We start from the raw sequence: 12,165 nt of genomic DNA on the forward strand, positions 1-12,165 counted from the left end.
ATGCGAATTTTACGTAAACATACTGATTTGAAATTAATGTATTTGGATTTGAATCTGAGTTCAACTGTATCGAAGTGAGTAATAGTTTGACATTGTAATGAATGATCGATTCCATTTATACCTGACGGTTTCCTAAAAATAGCAGTAGCGGTGAATTGACATTATATAGATAAATGAATTCAAGCTGAACATTTGAGTGAGTACAAATATATTTAATATATAGATTCGGGTTGTATAGCTAGCTCTGTGAAAATAATGTTCAAGTTTTGTCACAGATTCTAAATTGGATCTTGAACTGGACCGGATTATTCTAATGTGTAAAAATACTTGGATGTAATTCATTTAATTTTGGCTCTGGTTGTATATTTACAGTCTTTTATTCATTTATTCTTTTAGCATACAGCTTGTTTCTAAAATGTCATAAAGTACAATTAAAGGCAACTGAAGTACGAGGGTAGTGTTATTTCTACTTGAGATCTCTGATTTTAAGAAAATCTCAAGCCAAAATGATTTTAAAAATAAATTTATTGAGTTAAATAGAAGAATTGTGGAAACGTTTTAGAATATTTGCATCCCAGCTAACAAACCAGCAACATCACAGTATAAGAGAAAGTACAACTATCTTTTTTTAAGCATTTTTCACATTTAACCATAAAGAAAGTGAATAACAATGAGTCATAGCAGTCACAAAGCAGTCTAATTGTTATATGTTCTATGAGAGATACGCATTCACTCATCCTCTTCAATAGACATAAAAAGGAAATTCTCTTGAATAGCATGGGCTGTGGTCTGTTCATGGATTTTACCCCAAAGAAAAGGTTGCACATGAACATCCTCATGTAAAGTGAAAGAGCTTTGTATGTGTGTGTGTGTGTGTCCTTGTACTCTACAATAAAGCCTGAAATTTCTCTAAGAGACTGTAATAAATATCTATAAAACATTCATCGGTAAGTCAGATGCAGCAGTTACTAATGAGTAATGAATTGCAAAATGAAAGTGCTGTTTTTTTATGTTTTGCCCCTTCTGTCTGTCATTATTCACATACTGCAAGACCTTCTGGTATGACTCAGTTAAATTTCTTTATTATGTTGTGAAAAGCCTCATGTTTTCATCTTTATTGTACTTTGAGAACTGATGTGCCCATCTCCCTGTTTTCTAAGGAACATAATATCCCCGCAGTACCCAGAAGACCTTTGCATTGTAAAAATATTGCAGAAAAGCAAATTTTACTTTCTGAGCAAAATGGAATTGGTTTGTAGATACTGGAAAAGAAAATGGCAGTAAAGCACAGTTGGTTCTGTGTTGCATTTGAACCTTGAGCGAAACACAAAAGATGCTCTGTTCTTTTGAGTTCTCTGATGATACACATTATTATTCGATTTTGTGTGTCGTCAATGAAAAATGTCTTTCAGGCTGTTGTAAATACATCAGCATGTGTGAGTGTCAATTGCAAAATCGATGTCTGAGGGGCACAAGATGCTGTCATGGCGATTCTTTTTCTCAAAAGATTATTTGTTCACTCAGAAATAGTTCATTGTTCTCAACCTCCTTTTATGAAGGTGACAATTTTCCTGGAATTTGGTTTAGCGCTTATTCTGTTTATTTAGGGGGGTTTTTTGTCACAAAAATCCTGCTTTTTGCACTATTGTGGAGGATTCCTAAAAAAAAAAAAAAGAAAAAATCAACAGATTTGGTTAACAATTTCCCAGAAATTGTGCATCAGGTTTGGGTTTCCATATGTCCAGGGAATTTTAAACAGCTTTGGCAGTGGTATGCAGTCAATCTCTTTTTCTTCCATTGCAGACTGAAGTGTTATTACAACTGCAGGGTTTTTAAAGATCCAGCTCTGTACTGGTTTCACGCTGGTTTACTCTAGAACACAACCAGCATCCTTAGTTTGTAAGTCAACAAGGCCTTGTTCAACATCAAACCCAGATGCTATCACGTTGATCGTAGCAGAATACCACCCTTTTGTGATACAGAATGGAATTTGTAATATACATTTAAATATTTCGGATGCATATGATTTTCTTGGGAGGATATTTAAAAGCGCAGAGTTACGATAAACTGTTGAAGGTTGGATACACAAATCAAGGTTTGCTGGCACACAGAGATGAGCAGCTGAGCTGAGCACAACATCAGAAAATATTATGTACAGTTTACATGATGCACATCAGCCAACAAGAGACGGATGTGTTTTTGTTTCGGCCATCTCAATAACATTTGTAGTAACATTGTTCTGTCCTGGCAACAAAGCACACAACTTCACTTCCTCCCCCCTCAACAAGACATGCCCCCTTCTGGGGAAAAGTAGACCCTGTCAGTTGAACGAGAGTCAGTTAGTGTTACCCATATATCAAACTCATTGTTATCACAATATTGCAGTTCTACTATTTTGTCCCTACTGTCCTTAGATAGCTCTTTGGTTTTGCCCATGGTGGAAAGGCTGGAGTCTGTCTATAAATCAGTGCAACAGCTGGTTACCGTGGCGACTGAAAGCCAGATGGTGGACAAACAATGCTGTCCACCAACGACTAGCACGTATTCATATGAATTGACAAATTAATTACCAAAATATTGTTCAAAATATGCTGATGTCTTATTTTAACTTCATTGTAGCGCCATTTTTTTTTATTTTTTTTTTATTTTTTTTTTGCTTCTCCACTGCAGCACACATATTATCACAAAATATATTAATGTGACACACTGTACTCACCATGAACCAAATGAAGAAACAAAAAATGGTTACTTTCTTATTTGGAAAGGCAAAATATTTGCACCATATGGGTCTCCTCACACAATAGGGGAAAAGTGGTGCTGGACAGTTTAAATTTATGGCTGAGATGAAAGGCTTTTCTCTCAAGAGAAAGGATATTCAGATCCATGCTGGGCCTGAACACCACTGGTTTGAGATTTATGATTTGGTAGAAGAATTTTGACCTTTTACATACACATTTTTAGTAAGTTCTGTCATAAATTATGTCATCGGTTATATTCCCATTTGTTCTCTCATAAATTTAACAGCCGATTGTCTTTTCCAAAAAAGGGATTTTGTTGTTTTTTTGTTGTTGAAATAGGCACAACAGCTCAGGATAAACATCAGCTTCAAAAAGTATAAACTCCCTCGAGGTTCATCTAAATCTGAAAGCTGTAAAAATGACTGTTTCAAGATTTAAAAGAAAATATGTTAAACTTTATATTTGCTCAGAGACTTTTGAACCTTTTTGTCCTTGCAGTATAAAATTTTTTTTAAAATCGCTCGTTATAGAAGAACAGCCAGATGTCCAGCGGCTTATTGGCTGCCTTAACCCACATCAAAACATTTCAGAACACATGTGGTTGGCCACTAAAATCTCTGTTTGCTAAATTATAGTATATAGAAAGTGCTATTTAGTCACTATATTTAACCTTACACGAGTTAGTGTGGCATATCAACAATCAGAGCCATACCATGTTCACCTCTGTGCTGTTTTCCGAAAAGGGACAGGAGAAATACCTATCAAAATAAAATGAGAGACGCTTCACTGTCTTACAGTCTAAGTTGTTAAAGTTTAGCTTTGTTCTAATCCTTCAGTAAAAAAAATTCTGTAAGAATATAATCTCCCCCTAGCACAACAGAATGCATGAAATTACGGTCAGTCTGACAATTTCTGAAATGCTGTATTTAACTATTTTTGGAACTATATACAAAATAAATAAATTACTTGTAATACAAACCTTTTTTTAACTTGTCCACATGTTGCAATGGGCTGTTTTCCATTTGAATAAATGTCATCTTCAGGCATAAAGTGACTGTTGACCAGTGAAAATGTACCTTAATTTCCAAGGCTGGCTTAATTGTGGAAACAGAACGTTGTTAGCAAAACAGAAAAAGAAAACAACTTAAAAAACCCCCCTCTAATTTAACCTATTTCTTTTAATGCAAAGGGTCTTGAAATGACTTCATATACGTTTAATTCACTAAATATAAATCACAATATTAAAAAGCAGAAGACAAGAACATTATTTCTAATATCACTAGGTTTTACATAAAACATGGTGATGATTACATAGTTTTAATACTATGTATTTTCTCCCGTATGTTTTTGCAGTATAATTTTAGTATTGACCTGAGGGTGGCGCTGCAGCGTCTGTTGTTGCGTTAAACTGTAATCACAAAATCTGACCTGCTCAAGTTCAGATCAGTATAATGGACAGCAATGCAACTGACACATATGGGGGGTAAATAATATAATAATAGTTAGAAAATGGTCGATTTGCAGTATTGAGAAAGCGACAGTCTTTTTATGCTATGACTTGTTGAATTTTGTCACATCAGGCATAATTTATTGTTTATTTTCTGCTCACCTAAAGGGCCAGTTATCTGTGTTAAATGTTATCCTCATGTACACTCCCCTCATACACTGACTCAGTAACTTTATTTAGTATGTAGTCCAGTGGGCGGGACTCTGAGTGTGGACGCACACTGGCAGCTGCTCATTCAGCCTCTCTGTGTGCCTCTCTGTCAGGCTGGCTGTGGACTGGACCTCAGCGCCGGTCAGCTGTAACACGTCAGGTGTGCGGACTGGATCTCAGCGGGCTCTGCCTCAGATTTAAGAGGAATATCGCACGTTAAGCCGGCGGGCGCTGCTGTTTTATCTCTGCAGCAGGATATTTGGATTGTAGGAAGTCGGTTTCTTGTTTTCGACCGTAGAGGCACACTTTTCGCTGTCTTCTGGATTCGGCGTTTTGTCGGGCAGAAAAAGGCAGGTAGGTGTCTTCCATCTTCATAATGTCACTTGACCGTACCTGTTGTTATAAGTCTGGCTGGAGTTTAGCTTACGGCTCGAAAAGTACAAACTCAGTGAAGGAATCTGGAATATTTCTTTCTCGGTGGCGGAAAATGACTCTGGCGTTGTGGATAAATACAATTTCAAACATTTATTGAACTGAGCGGCTGCCCGCCGTCGTAGACAAGGTGATTAAATCACAGTTAAGGTTGCTAGCTACGTAACGGTTTGGTTATTGCTATTTCCCCCTTGCATTTATAAAATACAAACGCAGTTATTAGTTACGTCTGACTTATTCCATTGATGTTGTTAATCTAATTTATAAAACGGAGTGGTTTTTTTCCCCTCTCTCTCACTTGTTAGCAGATTTGATTTAAAGGCTGACCCCGTTACAGAAATGTTGTGGCGGCTGTATAATGAAGCTTAGTGGGCTGTTGGTTGTCACAGCCACCTGGAAACCTGCTGTTGCTCTTGGCCACTCTTAGGCTTATTACTGCCTCCAGTACCTAAATCTAAATAAATAAGTAAATAAATCAATGAAAATAATAACATTTAAGTTTTGCCGTATTCAAAGTGGGTCTAATGTGCTAATAGTAATTATGAAAAAAAACAACAACAACAGTTATACATATAATTAATAGTTTAGTGGTATTATTTATGATAATTTTGTGTTACATACTTATTTCGACAATGATAAAGGTTAATTTTGATTAAATTCTCTTTTTATTTGCGACATTGTCCCAAGAAATGGAGAACATGCAACAAATACCATGAAGTAGTACCTAAGTAAAAACGAAATAAGTACTGTATATTCAGGATATGATTGTGAACAGCAGTATTCAAACCAGAAACAATTAAATTGACATCTCATCCCTCCTCTTGTTTAGTTAAAATATGATGCAATTTTTCCTTTTGTACAGTGCATTAATTCAGAAAATAAATCCGTTTTTTTCATACTATCTCTAACCTTTTTGCCTAGTGTGAATTTCTTCTGTTGTACATTTTGAGTTTGCATTTAATTTTTATTGATGATTTCTTTTTGCCTTTTGCGTAAATACATATTTACTTATTTATTCCTTTTGACCAACCTTCATTTTGTTAATTACTATTTTATTTGTAGCTACACTTGCATGTGAAAATCTATGCAGCTTTATTTTTATTGTTGTGTTTTTGCTGTAAAGGAATTTTAACTGCATGCCTGTTAAAGTGGAGCAAAACAAATAACAATTAATTAACTGGTTGATTAATTAACTGCTAAGAGATAGAATTGCACCAGTCAAGTTTTTTTTTTTCAATTTCTTTGAAGTCTGATATGTAATTTCTGATTTTAACCATTCAGATAATTTTTTCTGAAGGACTAAATCAGATAAAGGAGAAACATATTTGCAGCAGGTTGTTTAATAGATACACTAATTTTGAAAATATAGGAATTCCCAGATTATCAGCTTTGAAGGATATATCCAAAACCTTTATTTGATTTATTTTAAATTGAAAATAAAAGCACGCCAGAATGCATGCTGCCGCTTGGTCTGTGCACTGACAGAAAATGCTGGACGTTTGTACTTGTGTTGGATGTGATGTATTAAAACAAAAATTACAAAAGCATAATTTTTCTCTTCGACTTACTGATCATTAAAAAGAAATATTTTTCAGCTTCTGAGCTCCCTATGACTGACTCATACATATTTTATAACAGGTCATCTAGTTGACCTGAGGAAATTAAAAGCTGCTACAGTGAATCAGTTTTCAGAAACTGTTGTTAAATTCAGTCCAATTTGAATGTTATGATGGGCCTCCATGTTGAAGCCGTCTTCTTTTACTGGTTTTCTACCTTAATATACCCAGATTGCCTCAGCAGACATGAATAGTGATGAGGATGTACGCTGACAGCTGAGTAGTGCAGGACAGGCTGCTCCATGACTGACTGAACTGGGAGTTCATGGCACCATATGCTCCTGTTTACATCATGCTGCTTAACATTTGGGCCAGCCTCATGACTCATACTATCTCTCTCGCTTCTCACCGTTTTTTTTTTTTACATTTTTTTTTAGTCTTGTTACTAAATAGGTCGATCTGAATTTACATAGATTAGGTGAAATCGTACTTGGGTGCGTAGAGTTGTTTATAAGGAGACAGATGCAGTGCTGCCTGCATATCAAGCGTGCTCCTTACCTAAGAAAGTACTTACCGTACCTTAGAAAGTACCTGTACAATATTTTACACATAAATATCAACTAATTGCTTTCATTTATCTAAGAAAAGCAACAAAATAGTATAATATATAGATTATTAAAAAAAAACATACTTGTGTTATCTATAGGATTTTTGTGTTGTTATTTCCATTAGGGTTACAAGACTTTAAGAGAACATGTTATTGTGATGTTACTGTTGAGCAGGGTTTCCCCCAGAAAACTTGCTAAGCTTGGTCGTTGGGCGCTGGGGCAGTCATTCATCCAGCGGCCCGTCGTGTTTTTGAGTTAAAAAATGTTTAAAGTTGACAGGAAATTTAAAAATATCACTTGATAATTATGTGATATTATTTGAGAGATTGGAAGATTGATACCTGAACATAAACTGTAAAGCCTTAAGAAATGCAAATATTTGAAAAAGACTTAAAAATGTAAGTCCCACTTGTAAAGCCTAGTGGTCTGCCAGGCTTAGAATACACTGGGGGAAACCCTGGTTGGGTGTTGTGATAATAACATTGATTGGGGTCAAACCACAATTTATTTTTCTTCCCCTTTTCCATTTTATGATGTCTCTGCCCGCGATATGTTTCAATATTTTATTCAGAAACATTGTAGGTGTGTGCATCAAGTGCAGCCAAAGTCTATCTGAGTTTGACATGAAAGGTGAGAATGAATAGGATTTAAAGAAATTACCACACTAAAACTGACATTTAAATCATTTTTCCCCTATTGCTGTATTGCACACGCTGATATTCTACTGATGATCAATATTCAGTGTATCATGGAGCTCTACACTACAGCAAGAATATTGAATAAAGACAAAAACTACTGACCACAGTAGCAGCTCTTACACAAACTTACTTATTGGCCAGAATAGCTTTTCCAGAATAATAAATCGAACATTTGAATTAGTGTAAGAAAAGTGAGCCATGGTTTGCTTTAGTTTTTACACCATGAATGTTAGTACTTTTTTTTTCACTTTGTTTACAAAGATCTTTCTAAACAGTTTGGGGAAAATTCTTCTTTCAGCCAGTTGACTCGCAGTGTGCAGCAGCAGGTATGGGAGGGGCAGCACTCTTTGTAAGTAGAGTACACCTAAAACCCAGTTTAAAGCTGTATGCTTTTACAACCTTTGAATGCGTTCATACTGGTAATCAGCCCAAGTGCAGACGTGCGTTAGCTGCAAACATTCAGCATATTAGCCTCTGTGTTTCTTGTGAGGTTTGGACTATAAACCCACAAACACAAGGGTCCCTGTGGGGTTTATCACCTGATGTACTCAGTGAGACAGGATCATACGGATACGCTCTGTTCTGGTTGTACTAAAAACATGTTCACATCAAGACAGCCTGTCCATTTTGTCCTTTTTCTTTTAAAAAAACAAATACATATTATGTACTTGACTAGATCAGCTATTTTGTCACACATTTTGCTTTGATAAAGTGTAACTCCTTAAACTCCCCTCTTTCCTGATGTTCAACATTACCGTGTGGTTGTCTCCGCCACTAGACTAAACAGTGAAAAAGGTTTATGGAAAATGTCTTTTTTTTTTTAAGATTCATTGAGCTGAAAAACAACGTCTTCTTATTTTTGCTTCTGCAGTGCTGACTCTAGATTTTTGCTCGTTCTCCCCTAAAACTCGGCAGTGGTGAAGGTTAGTTAACTGATGACACACGGCTTCTTCTCTGATGTTACTGAGCATGTTGAGAGGAAAGTAGGTTACTGGGCCATGTCCTGCAAGCTTAAACTGAATGCTAGTCTGAATATTGCTAGAGCTGCTTAGTGTGACCAGGCATGCACAAATGGTGCAGTCCTACGCAGCAGCAAACGGGATCCACTCCCCGCACTGTCTCTTTAAGAAAACAGGGCACCGCTCCACATAGAATAGAATGTTCAATGTTCTGCCTTCTCTGATTGAGCTCAAAGCTGCATAAAACCGAGTGAAATCTGACAACAGGTTGACAAACGGCACAGGTTGCGAATTATGCAAAACTGCTTTAACATCAGCGCTCTCACGTGAACAATATTGTGGGCTTCTTTAAGCGTTTAGCTCTGCAAATCTGAGCAGAAAGATGTAAAAATATATTCACATTGAGTACAAATTGTTTTAGTAAAGGAAACTTAACTATAAATCCTGCACTTTGGAATTTTTTTTTTTTTTTTGCATTTTGAAGCTGTCTTCAAACCACTTTTTATGGTTCAGGGTTTTTTCCCAGAAAACTTGCTAAGCCTGGCGGTTGGGTGCTGTCATTCATTCAGCAGCCTGCCGTGTTTTGGAGTTTAAAAATGTTTAAAGTTAACAGGAAATTTGAAAATATCACTTGATAATTATGTGTTTGTGGAAGTTTAATGCTTGAATACCGACTATAAAGTCTTAAAAATGCAAACATTTAAAAAAAAGCATGGTGGGGGCCCAATAAAGCCTGGTGGCCCGCCAGCCTTATAATACTCGGGAAACCCTGAAGATTCGCAGATTCCTCCTTGAAATGGATAGTTTACTTTTCTCTTTTTCTACCTTACTGTGAACAGCCATATTTTCTAACTTATTGCTTGGTTTAAAATGTCTGTAGACAAATTTGCCTTTCCTAATCTGTATTTAGACTAGTCCTGAATTGGCTGGTTGAATGATTTCCTCTGAAGCTTAATTTTATTGAAGTCAGTCATAGGCTGAATTCCTTCTGCTCTCTTCCCAATCATATCAGTCTTTGCTTTGGCCTTCGTGTTCTCGTTTCTCAGAGTAAGGGAGCGGAACTGTTGCTTTGATGTAGACGGATATTAAAAACAGATTTTTCTGCTGTGCGCTTGGAAATAACGGTCATATAAGCCGTGCATAAAAAAGTATGCACAAATGTAGGGGTAATCACCAATAAAAGTTTTTTTTTCCATACTCAAAAACCACACTAATGTCTTCTTTGAAGGGCTGTGATGTGCTTTGTTTGGCGTCAGTCAACAAATGTAGGTCCAACTCGACTTGACATGTTATTGGCTGGAATTTACAAAGCACTCAATCCAGGAGCACCATTCATTTTTCATGGTGCTCAGTGGCTCTACCCCAAAGAGCAGCCCTAAGAAAGATTGTAGGAACAAACGACATGCTAAGTTTGTTCACGTTGTGGGTATTAATCCATATTGTGGTATATTTGGTATCAAATCTATTAGGCTGTTGTAAGCATTCTTAAAGGGGGTCTAAAATGACGCCTAACCCTCATGAATACCAGCGGTTCACAGTGTTTTGTGATCAGAATAATAATAAAAAAAAAAAAACATTTTAATGTCTATTCTGATGTCCACAGATGTATTTCTCGTGGTATTTTAATAGATATTCATTAGCAATAACAACACAGCTTTGTGGATTTCACCTACTGGATTTACATTCTTGCTTAAATGGCTACATTTAAGCAAGAATGTAAACATGCATAGTGGCTGCTCGTAAATATAGCACAGTCTTCTTTTTACTTTTTTCACCATACGTAGTTATGTACTTTGATAGTAATGTGACTCTTCCTGCCGTCTGAACTCATAGCTACCTTAGCTGACCTGAAAAAATGTCGCCTTCTGCCTTACGTGACGACACCAGTCATGTGTGCGGAAGCCTGTTTTTGGTAGATCTGATCAGAAATCAATGACCGTTTACAACAGAACAGCAAAACAAATGCAAAAACTATTCATAACATACGTGATAAATCACGTCACGTGAATACGACTTATTTTGCTGAAAAGTGTTGCTAATAGCTTTAACCATGTTCGCTGCTCTGACTGTGAGAGCTAGGTTCTCCAACGCAGGGCTACATCTCTTTGCTTCTTAATGAAAAGGCTCTTAGGAAGGTTTTGTGTCACCGACATGCTGAAAAACAGAAGTTGCTACCATAAACCAGATGGCATAGCATGTTGCCGCTGAGTGCCGTGGCAACCTTGTTCAAGTGTTGCCTCAAATTCTGACATAACGGCTCCTCTTCGGTTGCTTCACAGTCGGAACAACACAGAGACCATCTGTTCGCCCCCTTTTTTTTTTCTCATTTTACATAAACACTCAGACTAGAAGCAGAAAACAGGAGATTTGGACTCGTTGACAGGAGTTCCACGAGTTTATCATTATGCTTCCAGATGATACTGGCCTAAAGTTGTAATATACCTCTTCCCAGTTGCTCTTACTTAGGAATCATTTGATGCTACGTTTGATCAGAACTTGTAGAAACTTACAAAGTAAAAAATTCTTTATTCTGGCTCTCCCACTCTTTATTAGATGTCATCACTTCCTGCCTAATTAGGATGGCAAGAAATACAGAAGTGTCCGTAAGTTATTTGTTTTGTTTAGTTTGTATCAACTTTAAAAAAAGAAAAAAAAAGAAAAGAAAATCCTGTGACTTAGTGAGGTTCAAACTAATTGCTGGTGCTACAGTAATGCTGATAAATCAATGGAGAATTTGATTTAAAAGATTTTATTATTTTAACTGATAAAATGCTGCTGGTGTTCAGGTTTCTTTTGATACTTTAATATTTTTATTGGTAGAATGTATAGGCTTATTTCTCCCCCACACTCCCATTACTCTATGTGGATGAGAACTAAAAAAAAAAAAAAAGTGGTTTTTCTTGCTCCAAAACACACATTCTGTTTGTTTTGCAGCCTGAATCATTCTGTTTCTTATACAGCAATGTTTAAGAGAACAATCTCCCTTTTCTTCATGTGCTACATTTAGACTAATGCTAAAAGCCTGTGAACGTTTGTTGCTGGAAGGTTTATTTTTTTTCTCTGTAGACTTTGCTTGGTTTGGCAAGATCCTTAAAGATACAGCACTAGCAATCATTTTAAAATGGAAAAAGGACAAAGAAATCTAGTTCTAAACATGAAAAAGCTTATTGAAATTACTTACATAGCAATAACTCATGTTTGAGGGTTTTTTTTGTACATACTTTTGCAAAAACAGACAAATACTTTTAATTTCTAAGACCTTTTTCTCTAGTAGAACGCAATGAAAGCACCATTGTTTACAACTACTAATATTTTTATGTACTAGTGAGCTTTCTACTCCATTTTCTTAAATTTTGCATGTCCTCTTTAGTGTTTCTATCAAAGCCAGCTGTTTAATTTCACTTTATCTCCAAAAAAATTCAGGATTTTTTTCTGTTTTTGTACCATCCAGTTGTGGCCTTTCTGGTTCAAAAGCTTAGCTTTAAACCGATTCTTTTGTGACTAGCACTGTTTTCTG

At 36.2% G+C, this 12,165-nt stretch overlaps 1 protein-coding gene across 4 annotated transcripts in view; it reads left to right on the forward strand.

Annotated features, from left to right (window-relative positions):
* Positions 1 to 114: 114 nt before the first annotated feature.
* The window catches only part of npas2 (neuronal PAS domain protein 2), a 52,333-nt gene continuing 40,282 nt past the window's right edge, over positions 115 to 12,165 (forward strand). The window contains exons 1-2 of one of the 4 annotated variants that reach the window (XM_044140831.1): positions 115 to 196; positions 4,509 to 4,749. The gene's annotated coding sequence lies outside the window, so the exon portion shown is untranslated. Of the gene's footprint in view, positions 197 to 4,456; positions 4,750 to 12,165 lie in introns of those variants that run through there. The other 3 variants (XM_044140833.1, XM_044140834.1, XM_044140835.1) reach the window with 3 other exon arrangements.

The sequence above is a fragment of the Gambusia affinis genome, linkage group LG15 (genome assembly GCF_019740435.1).
Source record: "Gambusia affinis linkage group LG15, SWU_Gaff_1.0, whole genome shotgun sequence".
Taxonomy (NCBI): domain Eukaryota; kingdom Metazoa; phylum Chordata; class Actinopteri; order Cyprinodontiformes; family Poeciliidae; genus Gambusia; species Gambusia affinis.